The sequence below is a fragment of the Panthera pardus genome, unplaced genomic scaffold, assembly GCF_024362965.1.
Source record: "Panthera pardus isolate Hobbes unplaced genomic scaffold, ASM2436296v1 HiC_scaffold_20, whole genome shotgun sequence".
NCBI classification, from domain to species: domain Eukaryota; kingdom Metazoa; phylum Chordata; class Mammalia; order Carnivora; family Felidae; genus Panthera; species Panthera pardus.
The window spans coordinates 46,336,092-46,352,222 of record NW_026526766.1 but is presented as its reverse complement, the minus strand read 5'-3'; the positions used below and the strand labels follow the sequence as shown (position 1 = coordinate 46,352,222).

Here is a 16,131-nt window from a genome sequence, read left to right as displayed (position 1 = left end):
TAGAAATTTCTCTCCAGATGCGTGTTTATCTATAGATCAGGTCCTTTGGTTAATATTCTGTCAATTATTCACTTAATTATAAGACAATTCATACTTACCCTTCTTATCTATGAGAATACATGATATACTTTGCTAAATGAATTACTGGAGTTCAAATGCTCCACGTCAAATGCTTTATACCAATCTAACAACTCTATCAAAGAAAGAAATGAAATACATCTTAGTGACCACATGGTGATCCTTAGTGACTATCACTTCCTATCATTTGCTAGGATTCTAGGATTAAAGAATGCCCTGTTAGTAAAATTATTCAGTCTCATGACAAAAGTGCATGAGCTGAAAAGAGATAAGTCAGTCAGTTATCATAAATCTTCTTTAAAGATTAATCTTTTTAAAAACAGTAAATCTATTATTTAATTAAGTCAACATATATATACACACACATACACTTACGTAGAAAATACACATATATGTGTATAAATTATTTTATAAAAAGCATAACTTTTCTGATTAAAATTAGGGTTGGGGTGGAGTGCCCAGAGCCACTGGACTGAATCTCCAAATCCCTACAGCTCTTCATTAGACTTCCCTGAAGAATCCCGAGAAGTACCCGAACATAGTTTTTAAAAAGCACTGCTTTAAGCCATTGATTAGACATTTACCAATATGAATCAGTTTTTAAGTCAGCTTTCAAAAAACCAGCTATGAGCTAGTGTCTTAAAACAAAAGGACGTTTTGGTAAGACAGGAAAGGGAATATAGGATAGGATCTAAAAACAGGGATCATGTCTTGAGGCATCTGGGTGGCTCAAGCATCGACTCTTGGTTCTGGCTCAGGTCATGATCTCATGGTTCATGAGTTCAATCCCCACATCAGACTCTGTACTGATGGCATGCAGCCTGCTTGGGATTCTGTCTCCCTCTCCCTCTGCCCCTCCCCTGCTCACTCTCTATCTATCTGTCTCTCTCAAAAATAAATAAACAAACAAACATTAAAAAAAATTTTAAACAGGGATCATGTCCAAACCCTCCAATTCTTTGAAGGATTAGAAAGGCAAGCAAGGTTCCTCTGAATTCTCTTACTAAACAAATAGCCAGCAGGCCAGCATATCCCTTCACATTTTAGCCACAGACTTGCTTCCCAGATGAAGAGTCTTTACACAATTACAAGGCAAACATGTAATGTAAATTTTCACATTCACCCTAAAACAGGAGCTTCGATGTCCTTTAGTCCATAGACATTATTGAGTACCTATTATGTGCCAGGTACCCAATTAGGTATTTTTCAAGATGGTAGCATCATTCAGCATCACAAAGCCAGTGAGACTCACATGGAACGTGAGACTCGAAGCAGCTAAGTTTCTTGCCCAAGTTCACAAACTAGTTAGCGGGAAGTGCAATCAGGACTTAAACCCAAAGAATATCTGGCTCCAGCTCTCAAGAAGCCCTCCGTATAATCAAAGAGACAGTTATGTAAATAAATGATTGCTCAGATACTGCATCTATAGATTCATATTGACAGCTCTCCTAATTTAATCAGAGTTTTCTTCACCAGGCTGGAGAGAAGCACGGAAAACGCAAAGGAGAGCAGGCAACAACCAGAAATCTGGTCCACACTTAAGAGAGGCAAGTGCCGGCTGCCCTCCTATAGAGAAAACTGAATGTACATTTCCTTCACGTCCTATGCATTCGAAGTACTGTCACCTAACAGGCAGCTGTACTGAAGTATGCTCACGACACCTGCTTTTAAGATGACTTGCCAGAGAACAACTTTCGAGACTTCACCCTTAAATATCTCCAAGGCTTCTGCTAATGCCGTGGTCCTAAAAATGCTAAAAAGACATTAAATCATGTTTATGTCAATGGCAGCTCTTAAGGCCTTGGTTAATTTTTTTCACGGCAGCAAAGGGAAAGAAACAGGACCTGCATTTGGCACCAATATACTCCTGGCTCCCTTACTGTGCCAACAAGCCTGACTTGAAGCATTTGTAGTGGCTTTCAGCTGCCGCAGACCACCTCTCTGCGGCTCAGCAGATGGTTTAGAGCAGTAGCAAAAGCAGCAGAGGCCATTTTAGGCTCCAGGAAATGTAGCAGGTGTTCCAGGTTCTGAAGAAAATTATGCCCAACTTTGCCTTTCATCGTTTCTTTTTTTTCTTGACGTACGAGAGATTTTCTCCCTGTCTGTTGCCTCTGTCTACACCTAACATGACAGTAGGGTACGTCAGTGACCTCGAGAAAAGGTTACAAGTGTGCAAGGATAATTAAGGAAAATACTTCTGGGTATCTGATGCAGAATGCTATCTGTTAAAGACATTTTTCTACTTGGGGCTTACGGTATTTCCTCCTGTGAATGCACAATGTCACCTTCTCAGGAATCCAGAATTTGACCTGGGAGGAATCACCTAGGATTTGAGATCAGAAGTATTTTAATGAGCAATACAGGAAAGTTTGGGAAAGTGATTTAAAAAAAAAAAAAACTTTGGGGCGCCTGGGTGGCTCAGTCGGTTGAGCGACGACTTCGGCTCAGGTCATGATCTCGCGGTCCGTGAGTTCGAGCCCCGCGTCGGGCTCTGTGCTGACAGCTCAGAGCCTGGAGCCTGTTTCAGATTCTGTGTCTCCCTCTCTTTGACCCTCCCCCATTCATGCTCTGTCTCTCTCTGTCTCAAAAATAAATAAACGTTAAAAAAAAAAATTTTTTTTTAAAAAAAAAACTTTAATTATTTTTGAGAAAGAGAGAGCGTGAACGGGGGATGGGCAGAGAGAGAGAGAGAGAGAGAGAGAGAGAGAGAGAGAGAGAATCTGAAGCAGGCTCCAGGCTCTGAGCTGTCAACGCTGAGTCCGATGCGGGGCTTGAATTCACGAACCTCGAGATCATGACCTGAGCCGAAGTTGGACGATTAACCGACTGAGCCACCCAGGCACCCCGAAGGTAATTTTAAAGAAATCAGAGACAGAATTAAGTTCCTGTAACTAGTGTTCAGGGTTTTTGAACTGGCACCTCTTCTCTATGGGTTTTTGTGCTCAACCAAGAGGAACTGTTTTCACACTACTGTCTCCTGGGTTTCCTCCTTCTTTTCAGGCCACTCCTTCCCTCATGCTCCTGCCCTTCGATAATTTTAATACTGCACAGGGTTCCACTGTTGGGCCTCAGTGCTTGGCGTTCTATGAATTCTCCCTGGGTGATATCATCTAAACCTCCGGCTCCAACTTCGATCCATATGCGGACGCCGGCTAGGGCAGTCTTTGTTCCAGATCTACATAACCAGCCAACTCAAATCAGTGAATTCCAAGTTTAGCCAGCACCTTCTCGTCCCACTCCCCACACCAAATCTAACTTTGTTTCCAGATTCACTGTCTAAGGGAGGATCTAAGGGTGGAACGCCACCTTCCACCCAGTTCTCCAAGCCAGAAACCTGGGAGACTATAACTTTTCCTCCCTTCACCCCAAACTAAAATGTCACCAACGTTTGTCACTTCTTCCATAGTACTATCTCTCAAAAAAGGTTTTTGTACTTTTCATGTCTATTGCTATTGCTCAGGCCCTCCCCACTTCTTGCCTCCTTTCCACTTGCCTTTCCACTTGCCTCCCTGTTTTGTTCCCTTTTTATCTAAAAGATGATCCAAACATGTTACTTTCCTACCTCTCTTTCACAATTTCCCATAACCGTCATAATCCAGCCCCAGCCAACTTCTCTTCCTTCATTTCTTAACATTAATGAGCTCTGTACTGAAGTCACAATGAACTACTTGGAGTTCCCCTCAAATTCTAATTTATCATATACTCCCATGTTATATTTCTTTTGTCTAGAATTGGGTATCTCTCCTCTTGGTAGCCTCACCATTCTAGGAGTTCAAGCATCACAGCCATTAACTCTACATACTGAGAGAAGATTGAATAGCAAATTGCTCAACCATGTGGGTCCTGGGGGCAGGCAGATTCTAGTTTAATTTGTGTCTTATACTAGTTGTTTGATCTTGAGCAAGTGTCCTCACCCTCTGTCCATGCCTCTGTGTTTCTCATCCACAAAGTGGAATTAATGATAGTTCTTATAGTTTGGGGTTATTGTGAAGCTGAAATGACATGATGTGTAAAATGCTTGGAACAAAGCCTGGCATATTCAGAGTGCACAGTAAGCTGTTGTTATGGCCATTATTGTAATGATTGGTTACGACTCTTTTGTGAGCTCCTTGAAGGCCAGGCACATGACCTTCACCTCCATACCACCGTGCCAGGTGCTTACTCACAGATGTTTCTGTGAACAGGTTAAAATGGTTGTGAAAGTCATCGAGGATATTCAAAACTCTTTACAAGAAATATTGTTAGCTTCATCAGTTTACCACTCACTGTTTTGATAGTGGATCCTTAAAAGCCTAAGGTGTTTTTGTAATTTTTCAAAAAAGATGTTCTCAGTAAAACTGAACTGAAAAAAAATCTAGATATGTCTCAAGCCCTCATTCATTATTTTTTTACTGTTATTGCCCAACAGCTTCCCCCAAATTTCCCAAGTTAATGTATTATGTGTTGTTGCATCATTTTTCTTATAATTTATTTTTTCAACATCTATCATGTGCTCTGTTTACTAAATACCTCATTATGGAAAATAGCCTTCCCTTCTAATCAGTCTTTATAAAGTGCATAGATTGGATATTGCATAAGAGGACATGGGGAAGAGAGGTATTTGAGGATGATGAACTTCCTCTGTAAAGGTGCCCACCCTCAGCTTCCAAAATTATAATGCAAGACCACATAAAATAATAGCACCATTTCCCTACTGATAACATATGGTATACAATAATAAAAATAACAGTAAATGCCTCATACACAGCCATGCATGTAGCAGTAAATGTTAACTGAAATCAAATCTAGAACCCTGGCCCCTCTGAAGGATTCTATGAAAAGTCTTATGTGCAAGTATATGACAGTAATAGCATTTGGTGCACACTGCAGAGACACCGTTTATTGTCTTTAAAGAGTTTATTGCAATGGCTGAAGTCCACTGAACCAAAGATAGGCAACAGAATACAATTTATCTAATATTAGACTTCGGTGTATGCAATTAAGGTGATGCTGCTGCACTGTTGGTGTTTATCACATTAGCTGGAAAAGAAACAGACCTTTCTATTAAGATGTTAGATTGGATTAATCACTGATATAAAGAGCATCATAAGTAAACACCCTGTTAAAAAACAATCTATTGACTAAAACATTTATTTACTGAACAAATGCAGAGGTTCCATTATATTCCATTTTAACCTAATTAAATCTAAACTATGTAAACTAATTAGGACAGCTAGAAAAATATATTTCTGATTTATAAACGGAAACATTTGACAATATTTTAATACACATCTAAATATATGTTTCTTCTCTACCCCTAAGGTAGATAATCAGTATCTTTATTTATCCACTACATATGTGAAGCCTCACCATCAGGAAACTAACCTATAGCACCATAATTATAATGATGATAGTGGAGGGTGCCTGGGTGGCTCACTTGGGCATCTGACTTCAGCTCGGGTCACGATCTCACAGTCAGTGAGTTCAAGCCCCACGTCAGTCTCTGTGCTGACAGCTCAGAACCTGGAGCCTGCTTCAGATTCTGTCTCCCTCTCTCTCTACCCCTCCCTTGCTCACGCTCTGTCTCACTCCCCAAAATAAAATAAAAACATTAAAAAAAATTTTTTTTTTAAAGAATGATGATAGTGGGCTAGTGGACGACATTCAAGAGAGTTAATCAATCATATTTCATGATTGCTACAGTTCTTCATGTTTTAATGCTTCTATTGCCTTTCCCTAAAAGACCTCAACTAGAAAACTCTTAGTCATTGTTCGATACTCAATTCAACTCTTACATCCTCTGAAACATCTCCAACTGACTAAAGCTGTGTTAGTAACTCTTTTTTTCCTTTCGTATTGCCTTTTTCTGTAGCTGAGTTAGTGACCACTGAAACATTTTGTTTCTATTTCAACTGCAGTACTTATCACATCACACTATAATATGCTGATTTGTCTCTCAAACTGGCATACTTTGCCTAGTACAATACAGAATGCCAACCACACGATGGACATGCAATTGATAATTATGAATGAATAAATAAATGCAGGAATCAATCACTTATTGGGATTTTTAAAATAATAGACTTTAATTTTTTTAGAGTAGTTTTTGGTTTGCAGCAAAATTGAGTGGAAAGTACAGAGAATTCCTGTGTATGTACTCCCCATCTTCACCCACCTCCCCCACATTCAACATCCTATACACCACAGTGGTGCATCAGTTGCAATCAATGAACCTACATGAACACAGCATTATCACCCAAAGTTCATAATTTACATTAGGTTTATCATTGGTGTTGTGTATTCCATGGGTTTGGGCAAATGGAATAATTACATGTATCCATCACTGCAGCATCATACAGAATAGTTTTACTGCCCCCAAATCCTGTGTCCCACCTATTCATCTATTCATCCCTCCTTATCTCTCCCACTTCTTCCAGTACCACTGATCTTTTTGCATCTTTTTCCAGAATGTCACATAGTTGGAATCACACAGTGTGTAGCCTTGTCACATTGGCTTCTTTCACTTAGTAATGTGCATTTAAAATTTCTCCATGCCTTCTCATGGCTTGATAACTCCTTTCTTTTTAGCACTGAATAATAATCCATTGTCTGGATGTACCACTGTTTATTCATTCACTTACTGAAGAATATCTTAGTTACTTCCAAGTTTTAGCAATTATAAATAAATTATAAATTATAAATTTAGCAATTATAAATATAGCTTCTATAAATTTGTGTGTGTGTGTGGACATAAGTTTTCAATATACTTGGGTAAATACCAGGGAGTGTCATTGCTTGATCATATAGTAAGAGTGTGTTTAGTTTGGTAAGAAAACACCAAACTGTCCTCCAAAGTGTCTGTACCATTTTGCATTCTTACCAGCAATGAATGAGAGTCTTTGTTATTTCACATCTTGCCAGCATTCGGTGTTGTCGGGATTTTGGATTTTGGCCATTCTAAAAGTTATTTAGTGGTATCTCACCAGTGTTTTACTTTGCAATTCCCTAATGACATATGATGTGGAGCATCTTCTCATATACTTACTTGCCATCTGTATATCTTCTTTGGTGAGGTGCCTATTTAGGTTTTTTGCCCATTTTTAATTAGGTTTTCCATTTTACTGTTGTTGAATTTTATTGTTGTTCCTTGTATACTATGAGTAACAGTTCTTTATCAGATATGTCTTCTACAAATATTTTCTTCCAGTCTGTGGTTTGTCTTCTCATTCCCTTAACTCATTAGGTTTTTATCTAATTCTATAATACTTTGCATACTTCCTGAAATACAGTCTCACAACTGAGGACTTCGAGGCTGTTCCATTCTAATGTTTCATACTAGGCTCTACAATCAAATCAGTATTCCATAATCAAACAGTTCTCAACAAGAAGCACCTGCAAGTTAATTAAAATACATTGTCTAGGCCAAACACATACAGCATCTGATATGGTTGGTCTGGAATGCAATCAGAAGTCTTCATTTTTAAAAATCACTACAGGTGTTTCCAAATCAAGTGGCTTTCAAAGAAAACTTCCAACAGGACACATCTCCTCCTAGCTAGGAGGTGACACGGAGCAATATTCAGTTCCGGCAGGAAGAATATGCAAAGGCTGCAGGTGAGCCAGGAACACCTTACAGCGCTCTTATTCTAGTAACTTATTTAATTATCTTTTTCATCTTTCACAGGTTCATGGTCTTCTATAGTCTGAGACTGCAGTTCATTATGTGCTCCTCAAACCTTATAACAACAGATTACATGCTTGTTATGACATTGATAGCCTGCCATAATGATTAATTAAGTCTATCTTTCTCCTTGGATCTCTGACCTCAGGTCAGACCCATACATACTTACTGAGCCTCTACCATGTATCTGACATTGAGCAAGATGCTGAGGACTCAAAGAGAAAAACAGGGTCTATATCTCATGGTGTATCCAATCCAGACATGTTTTTCTGGTCTTCACTCACCATCCATTTGTCTCACTTCAGGATGACTTGTTCCTTTTTAAATTATAAATTCCTCCAGAGTGGAAAGCACAGCTCATATAATATGCTTCATAGTGCCTTCACTTACTTGACTCTTTTGAGAGAATTAACAATATAGATGAGTTTAAATAAATAATACAACAAACACTTATGATTCCACCATCTAGAATTAATTACTAGTACTTTGTTACTTTTCATTCAAGATTTCATGACTAAAGGACAGAAAATACTACAAATAAAATTCGAGTCTTTTCTGAAAATCTCCCCCAGCCCCATTCCTTTCCTAATATTCTACTTTCTAATCTTACCCAATCAATACCAAAAGTTTGGTATATAACCTTCCAATCTCTTTGTGTATTTTTTTAATTTTTTTTAACGTTTATTTATTTTTGAGACAGAGAGAGACAGAGCATGAATGGGGGAGGGCCAGAGAGAGAGGGAGACACAGAATCTGAAGCAAGCTCCAGGCTCTGAGCTGTCAGCACAGAGCCCGACGTGGGGCTGGAACTCAGAGCGTGAGATCATGACCTGAGCCGAAGTCGGATGCTTAACCGACTGAGCCACCCAGGCACCCCATATTTGTGTTATTTTTTAATATAGTCCATAAACAATTACATATAATATATACAAATACTGCAATTCTGTATTTTAAAATGGACACAAGTGCCATATTATAGATGTACTTATCTATTTATCTCACCTTGTTCCACAAAGGAGCTTAGATGACACCTGAAGTTATATATTGAATTTAAAATTATGTGTTGAATTTTTTTTTAATCTGTAACCTTATTCTTTTCTAATGGGTAACCCTACTTGCATTGGATATACAAAAATCTCAGCTAAAAATATATGGGTGTTATTGTAGTGATTTTTCACTAGAAAAATCTAGATTGTGGTTTTCCAGATTCTTTCAACATGATTCAAAATTATTTCTGTCTCCTCATCAGTGTTGTAATTAAACTTAAAAATTCACATCTGAAAACTGCACCAAGATCTCCTGTAAAATGTTATATATTTTTTTAAAAAGTTATGTCCCAAATACCAGCCAGAAATTATAAGTGAAGCAACGTAATCCTTTAAAGGATAGAATTTGCATAAGAAAACAAATGTTTGTGGAGCAAATGTAATAAAGATAATTATTGGCATAGTTCACCGTAAAAAAAAAGACACAGAACTACAATTTGCATCTCTATCAACTTTATAATTTGCATTGTACTTTCATATCTATTACCTTAATCCATCTACAATACTAATCAAAAGCAGTGGAGAACATATCAAAGCAGCCACAGCTTTTACCTGGTTGCTTGCAGCTCAGCATCCACAAGCCTACTGGGCTCCCTTCCCATCCGATGTAGCTACATTTGAGCTCATTAGCTATGTAGTTGGAGATGCTATTACTCCCCCTGATGATTTCTTTCTACACAAGTTAATCAAGCACAGCATATGGGATGTAATCAAAATACATCTTTACTTGTGACTCCCACTGCCCCTTTAAAATTTATTCAGTAGTGAAAGATTGTTTTCCCTGACCCTAGATTAAAAATGTGTAGGACCCATGGCTTTCAACAGTTGTAAAACCATTTTAAATTCAAAGCACAGTCTAGGTTCAAAAATTAGAACATCCTGTCTCATTAGTGATCAATACACTGAACTTAATTTAAAATGGGACTGTCTCCCCCTCCTGCAGCCCTGATGGTATCGGGTCTTGGAGAAAGGAGAATACTAGGGTTTCTCTCCCTTTCTCTAAACCTCCTCCCCCAGCACGTTAACCTTGATTTCATGTCCCTCACCATTGTGGCACAAAAAGGAAGAAAAGATAAATGAATAACAAAAAGACTTATTAGACATTTGGAGTGGGTAAAAAAGATGTAGTGTGTATATATATATATATATACACACAATGGAATATTACTCAGCCATCAAGAAGAATGCAATCTTGCCATTTGCAATAATGTCAAGGGAGCTAGACAGTATTATGCTAAGTGAAATCAGTCAGCCAGAGAAAGAGAAATACCATATGATTTCACTCATATGTGGAATTTAAGAAGCAAAACAAATGAACATAGAGGGGAAAAAAGAGAGGCAAACCAAGAAACAGACTCTTAACCATAGAGAACAATCTGAGGTTATTGGAGGGGAGGTGGACGGGGAGATGGGTTAAGTGGGTGATGGGCATGAAGGAGGGCACTGGTGATGAGCACCGGATGATGTATGGAAGCATGAATCACTAAATTCTACACCTGAAACTAATGATGCACTGTATGTTAACTAGCTGGCATTTGAATAAAAACCTGGAAAACACAATGGGTATTTAGAGCTCTAAACACAGAAAGAAAAGAAAAGACTGGAACTGGCAATGTCACAACTGAGTTTTGTGGCATCTGGATCTGCAGTGTGTGTAAAACTGCATCATGGGGCACTTTTGTTTACTGGGAAATCCTAGTTAATCTTCACAGGGAGATGTGACAAAATCATTCATTGTCAGGGTTAGTTACACCAGCTATCTGTGCAAAGCAAAGAATGATGCAGCAATGCTATAAAAAATCCTCCTGTGTCTCACACCTGCTCTTACTAAGCCTTTTCTTTGGCACATCTTTCTTTCTATAGGGATGTCTGAAGTACCCTCTGCTCAGAAGTAAATGACCTTTGTTCCATGCTCTTTCCAGGATTTTTGCAAACTGAAAGAATCATTTTTAATCAATCCATCCATTACCACCCACAATACCAAAATCCAGCATAGGCTGGAAAACCAGACTGCCTAAAGTTCAAATCACAGCTTTTCTGCTTACTAATCAAATGACACCAGGCAAGTTCCTTAAATTCTCAGTGCCACGGTTTGCTATCTGTAAAATAGGGAGGATGATAATGGTATCTGCCACAGAAGCCTGTTTTGAGGATTAAATGATTTAACACATGTGCATGGCGTATAGTGCCAGTAGACATCAGCTCATATCAACTGGGCTGAGCCACTGCAACAGAATGGATAGCCACTCGTGGATCATTTCTTAGCGCTACATTTCCTTAGAGGATATTGGTTAGAAATGAAATGTTTTAAAATCCCATTAGAATTATTTCATTTTTTTTCTACTTCCAGCAATTAAATTCCTGTTTGATAGATAGATGATTTTGCCTTTAGAGTTTTAACCCGATTGCTTAAGTAAAGCGGAAAAGTGATTTTTTTAAAATTGTTTTCACATTTTTATTTATTTTTGAAAAACAGAGACAGAGCACAAGCAGGGGAGGGGCAGAGAGAGGGAGACACAGACTCCGACGCAGGCTCCAGGCTCTGAGCGGTCAGTCAGCACAGAGCACTCGAACCCACTAACTGTGAGATCTTAATCTGAGCCAAAGTCAGACACGTAACCAACTGAGCCACGCACCCAGGTGCCCCAAGAGGAAACGAGATTTTTAAAGAATTATGAAAATAATAGGGTTGAACTGTGCTAATACCTTTATTAGTTAACTACAAAAGACACGTGCTTATTTGGATCATGTGATCACAACCACTTATTTTTTGGCAGAATGCCCTAATTTCAAGGTGAAGTATGAAAGGAAATAAGGAGAATTTGGGGTGTTGGGCATTTGGATGAAGTCTATATAATGGGGATATTACAGCAGTAGCACACAATTCAGTAAAGCAATAAAGCTGACTACACAAACTTGAAATTACTGTGACATACGTGAGAATATAAAGTATATCCAAATCAGTTAGTGGCTATTATGTCACATTCTTTATACAAAAATATTAGTGCTGGTTGTTCAAAATCATTTTGCTTCTTCACTGGAGAAGTCTGTATGAATTTCTCATTGAAGGTTGACCAGAAGAACAATTCCTTGGTGCAATGTTTTAACCATCTAGCAACATGCATATGCATGAGAAGTATATGACATAATTTTTACAAGTGTACGTTTACCTAAACTGCCAAAATGTATTCTTAAAATATTCTCATTCAAAAAATGTGTTGCTCTCACTATGGTAATTTTTTTTAAAGCTTTTCTGCCCCCATCTGCTATATACATTTCACAAATCAGTGGAATGGACCACAGGTACTTGATTAACATCATCAGTGTCTATCTAGATCACCAAGCTGCATCCTGAAAGGTTTGTGCAGCCTTTTGCATTAAGTTATAACTTATACAGGAAATTGTTTTTTCAAAAGTCATCACAGTTTCAATTCAATTCCATTACAGGTTTTTTTTTTTTGCTGACCGTTAAAGAGGGGGAAAATCACCCCACTGAAAACAACAAACATAGACTTGATTGTTGGTTACAATGCGAATAAATGATCCCCGCCCTCATGGTCACTTTGCATAAAGCTTCCTCCAAAAGATCTGGTCTAGTGTCTCAACATAAGAAATTCAGTGGCAAAATGTTTAAAGGCATTAATTCCCATAATATTATGCTGGATAAGAAACGAGGTCCAATATCCCTAACCAAATAGTCACTGTGTAACACACACCAGATACTAAATTCAATTTTCTGCTTGAGTAAAACGGAATAATAGTTTGCCTCCTGTTCCTATCTATGGCTAAGACTACCAATGCCACTCAATTAAAAAAAAAAAGTTAAAACTTCAAGATAGAGATATTATTGATAATTTCAGTAATTATCATACAAGAAGTTTTAAATATCTCCAAATAGGCATCAATCAAAAACTAATCATCGCTAAAAAACAAAAAATAATAAAATAAAACAACAAACAAAAACATCTGTGACACTAACTTCCAGGCATTCAAAAGCATTCTATAGTAGACTAAGGCAACAATGTCCCCACACTAGGTTAGCTTTCAAAAAGCTTAGGATATAACCCATGAATTATAAACAAAGCAAACATAATTTTAAGCAACCAAAACCTATTATCCTTATCAGGAAAGAGTAAAATGAATCACATAAATAAAATTCCGAAACTTGCATATGCCAGCTGTAAAGTCGCAAGACTTGTATTAATAATACTCACGTCTAGCCACATGCTAATTATATTCAGACTTAATTTGGATTTCAGAAAGTGATACAGGCTGCTTCTTACCAGCGCAGATACATTTTCTTTTATTAATACAGCACTCTTCATATTGAAAAAAATTATAGGGAATAAAGGAGTCATAGCTATCTTTGCCTTCATACACTCTAAGCTTGTTATAGGTTTTGCCTATAGCCAAAATGCAGACGCGCAGCTAATTTCGGGCCTACCAGCCTTGACAACACTCTCCTTCATAAGCAGCTGGTGATTAACCATATGGGAAAGTGTGATTGAACTCCAGATGGAGTTGACTCCTTCCTAACTCCAGACTAGTCGTTTTGGGGACAGATATCTTTAGTGCTATTGACTACTGAATCACCTATTCCTTTGAAATTAGATGATGCTGGGGGGTTTGACAGTGTTAAAGACAAAAGAGAATTAAGATTAAGACTATGGTTCTTTTCTGTCTGCTGGGAGACTACGACAAAGAGAATATAAAGTTGGTTAGCACTCCCCAGCACTGACCTCACCTACTAAACACATTGATGCACCTGTTCTAGGAAGGAATTCCTAATGAGGCAGTAAATGCTCTGATACTTTCTATCTATCTTGAGAAGAATAATTTATGACCAGAGAAAGTGAAGAAGATATCAGTGATAAGATTAAACTAAGTGTTATTCTGGTCAAAATAATTAAATGTATTTTCCCTCTGGGGAACTCAGCATACATTACTCAAACTGAATGCTTTCCTAAATAATTAGTCTGTTTCTTCCAAACATTATCAGGAATGGCAAAGGCAATGAGACAGTCAAATGAAAGCAAGACAGTAGCATAACTTTTCTTCCTCCTAGAATAATCAATTTATCACATTTAAAAATGCCAATATTATAGCCCTTGAATTTAAGAGATTTTATTTTTACTTAGAATTTATATAATATTTTCTGAATAACACCATACTTTACATCCCAGGTAAATTTATAATTGCCCACAGAGTCACAGAATTTTGAAGGTACAAAAAATTTTTATGTTCATCTATGTTCATCATCTGTGATGTAACATGGCCATCCATAATTTTATAGCAGATACAATACTTCAGCTTCAGGCCAGAGCTTCATCACCATAATAACACAAAAACCATATGAGAATTTTTCTTTCACTACTAACTTTTATTTTGAAATTGGAGTAATTCTTAAAATTCTCTATTTTGGGAAAGTGGATTTTTTTTTACTTTCATCTTTCATTTTTAAAAGCATTATTAAATACTTGTATTAAAATAAATCTACTGTGATTCAAAGCTCAAAAACTAAAGACAAATACACTTTACTTAAAGGACCTGTTCAACATGTATAATAACTCATTCATTCCCTTATTAAATCTATCTCAACCTATAGTTTTCTTTATATTATCTTTTCCTAGATTCTACATCCTTGTACTTACCTAACAGATAATCTTCATTTGTTGTTTCATCAATTTATGTAAGAGTGTAATTAATGGATTTATTATACACAATCTGATAAACAAATACCTTGCTACAACATACCTCCTATCATTGAATATACAACCACAAAGTACACACAGATAAGAAAAAACAAAAAAGATACCTCATGTCAGCTGTGGTTTCAATGATTAGTCACCTGAAATGTATCTCAGATGGAAAGAAATCAATCATATTTTTCATACAACCAATTTACCACATATTGAAATACTTAATGAAATCCATTTGTCATCTATGACTAATTATGCATTTCTATCTTGGAAAGACATATGTAAATCAAACATTTCTAAAGAACGGTGCAAACAGGCTAAGATAAATATTTACAACATATAATAAAACACAATAACAACTCATTAAATCCTGGCCCACAATAAATAAACACTAAATAGTGCAATTAAGTCACTCCAGTCATTAGACTAATTTATCCCTTGAAGAAATAAAAATACACATCAAAGACAACATTATTGTCAGTTTGAGCTCTCTCACAAAAAAATGACCTTGAGGAACCATCCAGAATAGCACTGCTTAGAATCAAACTCTATCAACCCACACCATACAAAATCCTACCTCTTTATTTTTCATACCTTGGTTCTCTCATCCTGAGAGACATCTCCTTCCAATACCAACTATCTAAAACTTTCAAGGATCACCCTTCCTACGAAACTTTCCATCATATGCAAGCCAATATTGACTACTTCTTTCCTTACTGCATTATCTGTGGTGACAACAGACATCCTGGTTTTCTTTTGTTGTTGTTGTTGTTGTTGTTTACCTTTTTCCAGCTTTACTGGGTATAATTCATGTTGCTCTTTTATCTATCTCTTATTTGTTTCTCATTATTTCAAATTAGTTTCATTATTAAATTTCTAACTTCAAATGACAAAACTAAAATACAATTCCTTGTTATGCAGCCCCCCCCAAAATACCGCTTTTTAAAGCAATTATCTGTAGTTTACAAATACAAAAAGAACTTTTTTAAGTGATATTTTACTAGCAATTCCAAAATAAATATTCCCACTTTACTCATCCAGGGCAAAACAAGAGGCTCAATAGATAAAGCTCGAGATGTTGGGGCACCTGGGTGGCTCAGTTGGTTGGGCAGCCAACTCTTGATTTGGGCTCAGGTCACGGGATCAAGGCCCGTGTTGGGCTCTGTGCTGAGCATGGAGCCTGCTTAAGATTCTCTCTCTCTGTCTCTCTCTCTCTCTCTCTGCCTCTGTCCAGTACTCATGTTGTCTCTCTCTCTCTAAAAAGAAAATTAAAAATTAAAAAAAGCTAGAAATATTGCTTATTTATTTTGGTTGTTTCGCTTTGCCTTATTTTTGTCTTTGTTTTGAATCAGACCATTTTTTAAATGTTTATTTATTTTGAATACAAAATAAACAAATCAATGAATATTTACTAAATGTATTTAATTAATAAATAAACAATAAACAGTTTTAATTAATAAATAGATATTTATTTATTTATTATTGAGCATGGAGCCCAACAAGGGGCTCAATTCCATGACCCTGGGATCATGATCTGAGTCGATATCAAGAGTCAGGTGCTTAACCAACTGAACTACCCAGGTGCCCATGCGTAAGAGCACTTAACTTCAACTTCTTTCACCACTTAATTCCATTTCTTCTAACAGAA

General features: G+C 37.1%; 1 pseudogene; it reads left to right on the top strand.

Annotated features, from left to right (window-relative positions):
* The first annotated feature begins 1,289 nt into the window (after positions 1–1,289).
* LOC109255827 (transcription initiation factor TFIID subunit 11-like) overlaps positions 1,290–16,131 on the top strand; it is a 33,601-nt pseudogene continuing 18,759 nt past the window's right edge.